General features: G+C 31.9%; 1 long non-coding RNA gene across 3 annotated transcripts in view; it reads left to right on the top strand.

Moving 5' to 3' along the window:
- Positions 1-10,000, top strand: part of LOC136826935 (uncharacterized) — a 334,539-nt gene that overhangs the window by 79,869 nt on the left and 244,670 nt on the right. For 2 of the 3 annotated variants that reach the window (XR_010849758.1, XR_010849759.1), the window contains exon 3: positions 4,562-4,807. The exons of the other annotated variant lie outside the window; for it this stretch is intronic. This is a non-coding gene — a long non-coding RNA (uncharacterized lncRNA). The remainder of the gene's footprint in view (positions 1-4,561; positions 4,808-10,000) is intronic. 3 annotated transcript variants of the gene reach the window in all.

Here is a 10,000-nt window from a genome sequence, read left to right as displayed (position 1 = left end):
GCAAAAACGCTGTGGTTTCGACTCGAAAAAGCAGCGTGGAGAAAAACAAACGCATCCAGGTGTTTGTGGCGTCAGTAACGCAGTGTTTTGTCGTCCTTCCGATTATGTTTTGCTCTGTTATGCATTCCTGTCATTTATGTTATTTGTTACGTTCCGTCAAGAGTGACGTGAGCGAGAGATTGATTTTACTTTATATCTGTTTTATCTGAGGCAAAAAATAAGTCTGAATTGAGAAGTTAATTCATAATTGTAATATCTCTCTTAATTAATGGAAAATGTTGAATGTAATTTAATCATTTAATTCATTGCCCTGATATCTCTTCCGATAACGGAGAATGAGATGCGTAATATAGAAATGGACAGATTCGTTACGCCATTTTTTCTTCATACTAAGTAAAAATATTCTTTTTTAATTGCTGAGTTTTAGTTTTCTGTAAGAGAAAACTATCGTGCCGGCTTTGTCTGTCCGTCCGCACTTTATTCTGTCCTCCCTCAGATCTTAAAAACTACTCAGGCTAGAGGGCTGCAAATTGGTATGTTGATCATCCACCCTCCAATCATGAAACATACAAATTGCAGCCCTCTAGCCTCAGGAGTTTTTATTTTATTTAAGGTTAAAGTTAACCATAAATCTTGCCTCTGGCAACGATATAGGATAGGCTACCACCGGTCCGTGGTTAAAGTTTCATGGGCCGCGGTTCATGCAGCATTATACCGAAAACACCGAGAGATAGATCTATTTTAGGTGGCCTTGTTATACGCTGTAGCTGCTGTACAGAAAGCTCGATTGCGCCGAAGAAACTTCGGCGCATTTTTTACTTTTTTAATTTTTTATCGGCACATTACCCTAATTCTGTTAACGAATGCATTTTCTTCATTTCATAGAAAGCATTTAACACTGTAGAATCATCTTTCACAATTTGATAGGTTTTTACTTTGTAAAGTGAATGTATGCTCATAAATATAAAAATAATAATGATTTAAAGCCTATTAACTTTTGATTGACTAGAGACTAATTATCTATTTTTTTCCATCTTGGCTGATATCCTTCATTGTAAATGAAAAATTTCTTTCCGTCCATAGGTCGACGTATCAAGTGTTCTGCACACACACACACACACACACATATATTTATGTATATATATATATATGTATATATACATATATACATATATATAGATATAATATATATATAAATATATATATACACTAATATATATATATATATATATATATATATATACATATATATTTATGTATATGTGTGTGTGTATGTAGTTTATGCTCATTTTCCTGAAGAAACGCTGTGTGGTTTGCTGTCACTTCATATTCACTTCAGTTCGACATTCTTTTCCGGATCAGACAACTACAATCCGGATTTTTTTGTTAGAAACAATCAAAACTCATGGAATCTCTCTGATTTTTTCATTTCACGTATGGGCAGAATTGAAAGTCAGAAGTGAGAGACCCATAGGAAAAAAAAAAACTTGTTCTAGTCGGGGGTTTTTTTATCAGTATTTTCGCGCGTTTTTTCCTTCGCCGAGCCATGAGACCACAAGGAGAACTGCCCTGCAGATTCGACCTCCAAAGGGTACAATTGATTTGCTTCGCTGTGTCTGGAGTGGAAGAGATGATCTGGGGCGTCGGAATTTGTGCTTTTGTGTGGAGGTGTCAGAAATTATATCTAATTGTTACTGTTAAACTTATTGGGAAATTAGCAGTCCCTGTTTTTTTTTCTTACTTTTAAATGGTTGCTTTTAAATTTCACTAAAGTCTGGCTTTTAATGAAGAATTAGCTGTATGTCTATCTATCTTTCTATCACTCAATGTTCCTATATATCAGTAATATATATATATATATATATATATATATATACATATATATATATATATATAAATATATGAATATATACATATATTTATATATATACAAATATAATACATATATATATTTATATATATTATATATATATATATATATATATATATATATATATATATATATATATACATATTTATATACATTTACATATAAATAAACAAACACTGCTTCTTGAAAATTAAAACTCGTGCTTACGTTTCATTTACAAACCTTTACACCATTATGTACAAGGAAGCAATGGCATTGCTTGATTGTTTTTATTGCTACTTAACAAAGCCTTAAATCACTCGCCTGTTTCATGAAGATTATATGTCTGTGTTGCTAATTTGAAGAAACGTGTCGTCCAACAACACAGGAAAATGGAGTACAAAATATAAGTCATGTAAGAATCCATTAAACCTCATATTATCGATTTCCTGTTCTCAAGTGATGTATTGAACGAAATTTATCTTCTCAGTCAGTTGTCGATATGAAATCACAGGAGCAGAATGAAGTAAACCATAGTTCCAGCTATGCATTCAAGTGTAATCATTGTTTTCCTTTCTCTTTTACTCTAACAAAATTATAAATGCCTTGATATATTTGCGGACACGCTACTCAGTGCGTTCGTCTCCCAAATTAAATGAAAATATTTACCTAACGTTGTCAAAATCCCCATCACCCTTTGGCCCAGCCTCTTCCAAGGAAAAGTCAAACTTGCTCAAATTTTACGATCTTTTCTCATAACCTTTCAGTGTGTAACATTATCTCCAACATTCTTTACAAACTTTGCGGTCTTTGTTCGTACAGTTCCAACCGTGTATGTATGCATTATTTCATTGGCTCCATAATGAGATCATTGTAATTTATTTCCTTGGCTCCATAATGAGATCTTCATTGTAATTTACACACTCCAGAATGAGTGTGCCCCACTTTCTTGTTCTTCATTTCCAAAACACTTTATCAGTTTATATCCTTCTTCCTCATCTTCGTCTTTCCTTTATCGTCAATTCCCTATATTTCCCAGTCAAGCCATCTAGTGCAAATTTTCGGGTGTTAGTCACTTCATTATTATTCATTGTTCCTCAAATTCCTGTTCCTTTTCTTTCAAATTCTTTTGTCCGATCGACAAATTTGACCTGAAATTCTAACTGCCGCTTAAAACCTATTGTAAGGTATAAGAGAATACCGTCACGGCTGCGGGCGTCAGAAGAACAAATAATTATTTAATTTGAATCATTCGGTTGAAAAATAACTGCATATTTTAGTTAAAAATTGATAAGTGATCATAAAAATCAGAGAACTTAACTAAATTAGTGCCATCAGTTTTTATTTATTGCTTGCTAAAATTTTTTTTTTTTTTTTTTAATGTTCAGATTTTTTTATAGTAAGTTAATTTATGTCATTTGACTTGTAACTTCTGCATGTAGGCAAACGATGGTGTACGTAGATATTGAATTCCTTTTAGTAATATAATTAATTATTGTCATTTGACTTTTAACTGCTGCATGTAGCTAAATCTGTAGTGTACATAGGTATTGAATTCTTTTTAGTAATATATGTAATTATGTCTTATTACATTTACATTTACACTTATTTTTGTCGTTAAGCAACTCAGTGACTGTTTTATTCAGCTCCATATAATGTTTCTTAGGCCGATGCTCAAAATTTTTTCATAGAGAGGAAAAGATTTTCGCACTGGGTTGAATGACTTATGGACATAGTGATGTTTTTATGATAATGAAATACTTTTTAATCGAGAAAGATTTTTCTTAAGCAGATCATTAATTTTGTGAATCATGTTCAGAACATTCAGGGCATAAATATCGGGGTTTTACAAAGGTAACTTTAGGTTTTTACAAAGGTAACTTTAGGTGCGAACAGTCTGTGGATCTTTTACCATGTTTTATACAGTAGTTTAAAACTGTCTCTGCATATGTTTTTTTTTTTTTTTTTTTTTCAGAAAGGAATTTCTCTCTCTCTCTCTGTCTCTCTCTCTCTCTCTCTCTCTCTCTCTCTCTCTCTCTCTCTAAAAGTATACGCTGTCATTTAAGCGAATCAGTGCATGGCAGAGACGTTACATCATCACCTTAACAAAAATGGTGACTTTGTGTCCTTACTTTCAGTAGCAATTCCATATAGTAGTTTTATCCCTTTATTTGTTACCCTCTGTAGTACAGAAAGAGAGTTTGTATGTTTCTCTCTTCTGCTAATAATCTGTGTGTGGCTTCAGACGATAGGAAACTAAACTATGCAGTCGCAACGATATACTTTGATTGAGGGAAATGTGTCCATCAATAAAACTGTGGCATTTACGTAATCTATAACCGGTACAGATGTAAAGAATGAGTCAATAAATTGAGTTAGCTTCATAGAGTTGTTGTCCCACCAGCACGTTTTCTCTTATCTTTTAGCATCTTTCCTCCGGATTTTCCACCGAGTACCCAATATTTTTTTTTACAAAATAGAAATCACACATGTTCGACAAGGTGATACCGCAGAAGTCTGAGCATGTGCGATTTCAGTTATGCCGTCAGTATTAGCTACATTATTGGAAGCAGAGTTTGACCACATCCTTAAGAAATGGATTAACACCTTTGAATGTTTTTCATGTAATAGCATTGGCCAATTTAACTCTTAAATAACTGTAAGAACAAGAGTAAGCGATCAACGTTTATTAAGAAAGTATTAATTTTTCAGGTAATTCATCGCTGGGCCTGATGAAGATAAGCACTTGACGTCCGACTCCCCGACTCCCCTAACCCAACACTCCCCCCTCCCCCCACCATTGCGCTCTTGAAAGAAAAACGAAATGGATCAAGCATATACTCATGGACACGACACCTACCCATGGATCCCCTCCCCGCCCTACATCCTCCTCCTCCTCCGCCTTCCCCTACTCCGGCACCCGCGAAGCCTCTGCAGGACGTCAAATGAACTTAGAGCGTAAGTGAAGCAAAAGTATTTTCGTTCTTTTTCATCTCCCTGGCGTCACATAGCGGATCGAACGCAGCATAAACGTCGGGTGCGGGACTTGCTCCGAGCTGGATGAATAACGTGAATGAACGAAATCTGAAAACGTGAAAAATGTTATAGATTGTGGGATATGAATGAAAGCGGATCGGCGGGCAAATAACGCGACGGAATTAAACGTACAGAATATTAATTATAGAAATCAAACAGTTGGAGATATTGAAAATCAAATGGAAACCGCAATGTAAAATGTGGTATGATATATGACGGGGTATATATATGTGTGCACAATATAATGTGTGTGTGACAATTTATATATATATATATATATAGAATATATATATATATATATATATATATATATATATATATATATATATATATATATTTATATATATATATATATATATATATATATATATATATTTTGTGTGTGTGTATGTATGCATATGTATATGTATGTATGTATATATATGTATGTATGTATGTATGTATGTATATATATACTGTACATACACATGTGAACGTTAACAGGTTTTTTTATGTAAATTATGTTTATTATTGCCCACCAAATCTTGGCTTGGCTTTCGGATTATAGGTATATTTCGAAAGTAAAGATGCAAGGGAGTTTAGTATAACACTTAAAAGAGCGCTGAATATTAGAAAATTTGTTGTTTCCTCCATTGACACCGATTTGTTTCATGGCATCGTATTCTATTTTATTTTTGTTGGTGTTGTTGAAGGGGAAAAAGAGAAAAAGATATATAATATATATATATATATATATATATATATATATATATATATATATATATATATATATATATAGAGAGAGAGAGAGAGAGAGAGAGAGAGAGAGAGAGAAAAGTGGCAGATACGCCATTGGTCATTATCGTTTGCTTAGTACATTTGCACAACCACTCGGAATTCCGCATCTTCCTTCCCAAGCCGCCTTATGATTTCCAGTTAATACAATACACCTTTATCCTTTCACGGCATGTTTTTCCATTGCTTATACTGGTGACAATAACTCATACCTTCCCGAAAGAAAGAAACGGAAAAAGTGTTAGTGGCTTTTGGTGCTCAGATTAGAGACTTACGATTACTTAAGTGCCAGAGGCAAAAGGAAGTGCCGGATGAAAATATTAGAGAAAGCACGACGGGGTCGGGGAGATAAGCAGTGAAGATTTCTTGATCTGGGTAAGAGAGCAGCTTTCCTTTTTAACAAGATTCATTTTATTCATAAATGCAGCGGCTTATGACCTACGGATCAAGCGGAGTAGGAGAGCATCTTAGATAAAGAGAGAGAGAGAGAGAGAGAGAGAGAGGTGGCTTTTCTCTTCGACATTGGCAATATATGATAAAAAAAATGTTTATATTTATTCGCTTGTTTACTAATTTATTTAGAATGACTTAATATTCATGATTCTGTCAGTGCAATGTTTGCATATGCATGTAAATTTAGATTAATACATAATGCAAAAATGATGGGTTATGTGTATATATATATATATATATGTATTTATATATATATATATATATATATTTATGTATATATATATATATATATATATATATATATATTGTATATACATATATATATACTGGTTTGCTGAGAGAATGTATAGGATGAAATTGAAATCCCCACGCCCTGCCAATGCATGTTTAAGATTTCATCACATGGCCATATAGGAATCTTATTATTTATATGTACGTGTTTATGTGTATTTTATGCTTGCATTTTCTCTATCGTTTCCTTAAGAATGGGAAAGAATCTTATCACTTTCCACTGTGTTCAACCTTCCCCTGGAAGTCACCAGTGTCTTGTCCATATGAAGATCAATTATTCTTTCGTGCCTTTTCAGTTACTTTGATTTAAGTGATCATTAAATAAATGATGCAGTCAACCCATTTATCTATTACCCAGAGGATTTCATGTAAAATATCCGCATTAGACAGTAATAATGATGTGTAGATACATTCACTCTGCGTGTTTACCTGTATTTTCAAGCTGATATTAGTGTATTCATGTTTGTCCGTGTTTACCTGTATTTTCAAGCTGATATTAGTGTATTCATGTTTGCGTTGAAGAAGTACAATGTTTTCTCTATATTTCAACAATATCTCTCACGTTTGGTAATTTGATTATTTATTAAACAGCGAATAAATAAATAAGTAATATTATATCTTTTTCATTTCATTTGTCAAGTAGGTTTGTTTCAGTTGTTTGTAGCCTACCGGCAAGTTTTGGCTTCCCAAGGTTCCGTGATAAGCATCCCTAATTTGTAGCGTTTCTAATATGCCCACACCCCTTCATGTCCATGACTGTGTCTAGTTCTGTTATTTTAACTCTCGAAAACTAATGGAACACATACCGGCACTTCTGAGTTCGTGTACTACCTGTCAGGCCGCACCCTCTCACAATTAAAGCTATGGGACTGTGACCGCAAGGGTTCTTGTAGTTGCTTGATACGTTTAGGTATTCGTTTCGTTTAGAATAAAACATTGCCAGTTTTACCTAAGGGAAATGGTAATTAATTAGATATTGGTAACTTAGCTCAATTATTCCTTTTAAGATAAGAACACTAAAAAGAGGAAGAAGATCGTTAATATCCCCTTATTCATCAAAAATTCTAGATACTTGTCCCTTAGGATAATAAATATTCCTGTTATTCATATCATAAAATGAACATCAACCCATCTGCTGAATAATCTCTTTAGTTTTAAGCTCCTTGAATCTTTACATAACTACTTTTATCCAAGAACAGTTTTAGTAGGGAAGAAAACTGTTTGGTAATATATTAATGAATGGAACGCTTAGCGAATAACCTGTTATGTTATATGCCAATGATAGTTAGATTTAAATAAAAAATGTATACATTATATATATATATATATATATATATATATATATATATATATATATATATATATATATATATATATATATATATAAATAAGGAATAAAATTTTCAGATTAAACAGAGAATGACAGAGATACAAGAGAGTAAATATATAAATAAGAACAATAGAAAATTACTGTATATACAGCGCATGACCGCTGCCTAAACTGAACTTTAAAGAAACTAGTGCTTAATCCCTCCAGCCTTATCCGGTTTTCTCTCCATGCACCGAGTACGATCCGTTCTACAACATTTCTCTCTCTCTCTCTCTCTCTCTCTCTCTCTCTCTCTCTCTCTCTCTCTCTCTCTCTCTCTCTCTCTCTCTCATGAATCCTCTCGATACCGGAAAAGAAATCTTGGTTGTAGTCAGACAATATTCTTACATAGACTTAAATGCAAGTAATATTATATATATATATATATATATATATATATATATATATATATATATATATATGTGTATGTGTGTATATACTATATATATATGTATATATATACTATATATATATGTATATATGTATACAGTATATATACAGTATATATATATATATATATATATATATATATATATATATATATATATATATATATATATATATTATATATATATATATATATGTGTGTGTGTGTGTGTGTGTGTATATATACATATGTACATATACATTTATACATTATATTTATATAGACATAAACACACACAACATTATATATATATATATATATATATATATATATATATATATATATATATATATATATATATATATATATATATATATATATATATATATATATATATATATATATATATATATATATATATATATATATATATATATCATGAAAGAAGTAGATCCGGAATAAACAACACCAAAGTCAGAGCTGAATACACTTTTGTTGTTGAAATGTGAATGAATCATGTATTCCAAATAAGACTCGTCAGTATCACGTCGAGCCCCCATACACACTCACACTGCATCATTCACCTTTATCTTGCATGCATTCTTGCGCTTCTTGGATACTAAGACCCTTCCTTTCCAATACCTCTCTCACGCCATTGTGCAAGAAACTTAATTCCCACTGTAAATTAAAATGAATAAAGAATATAATTAATTATTATTATTATTATTATTATTATTATTATTATTATTATTAGTGTTATTATTCAGGGTCTTCCTTGCCTCTTTCCTATTACTTCCTAATTATGCACACTTCGAGATTTGTTCCACAATTAGGCCCTTAAACATCATATTTAATTTTTGTTGTCTATGTCCTACCATCTAAGCTTTTTGATTCTCTTAAATGTTACCAAAAATTCGATTCCGGAAAGTAACCCCGATATAAAAAAGCAATTTTATCCTGTCTTCTTCCTTTGTATTTTGTTTGCTGTATATCGCTTGATACAGCAAAAACGCGCACACTTCTGCAGTTTTCGTAACAGTTTTTACTTCTTGAGGGCTCCTTTCTATTCTCCCATATACTGCCCTTTTCTATATAGGTACGGCCGTTTTTCCTGTACAGTTCACTTTCTTTATCAGATTCCGGAAGCCCGAGCTCTTAAACTTAGGCGAAAACGGCTAAAATCTTCTCTCTTTTATAAATACACATGGGATGCACAGAATGCATTCTTGTGTAAGTAATAATAAGTGCATGGTGAAAGAGCCATATGGTGGTATTGCTTTTATGTTTTAAATTTACTGCAGGGATATGGACGTCTGTAGTTATACCGTTATCTCCTTATATATATATATATAATATAATATATATATATATATATATATATATATATATATATATATATATATTTATTTATTTATATATATATATATATATATATATATATATATATATATATATATATATATATATATATATATATATATATTATAAACAAACCTGCCATGCTGCACGTTTTCTCATGAGAGATGGACATTCTAGTACTTGTTAGCCTTCCGGTTTTTAAAAAGTCTTTTAGGGTGTGGTTGCTTGTCCCATGCCCTTCCCCGTCCTTAATGTAATCCACCACAGTCGACCAAGTGCCAGGTGCGTAGTTGACTGCTATGTCTCAGATAGACACAGCAGGATTTAACGAGACATGCTCAGAGCATTTGAGGTCGCACGGGAATTAATCTTGGACCTCTTGCTGATGAGCCGAGTAGTCGGATTGCTGGTCAAGATTATATATATATATATATATATATATATATATATATATATATATTATATATATATATATATATATATATATATATATATATATATA

The sequence above is a fragment of the Macrobrachium rosenbergii genome, chromosome 41 (assembly GCF_040412425.1).
Source record: "Macrobrachium rosenbergii isolate ZJJX-2024 chromosome 41, ASM4041242v1, whole genome shotgun sequence".
NCBI lineage: Eukaryota > Metazoa > Arthropoda > Malacostraca > Decapoda > Palaemonidae > Macrobrachium > Macrobrachium rosenbergii.
The sequence above is the reverse complement of the archived record's forward strand: the minus strand, read 5'-3'. Positions and strand labels throughout refer to the sequence as shown.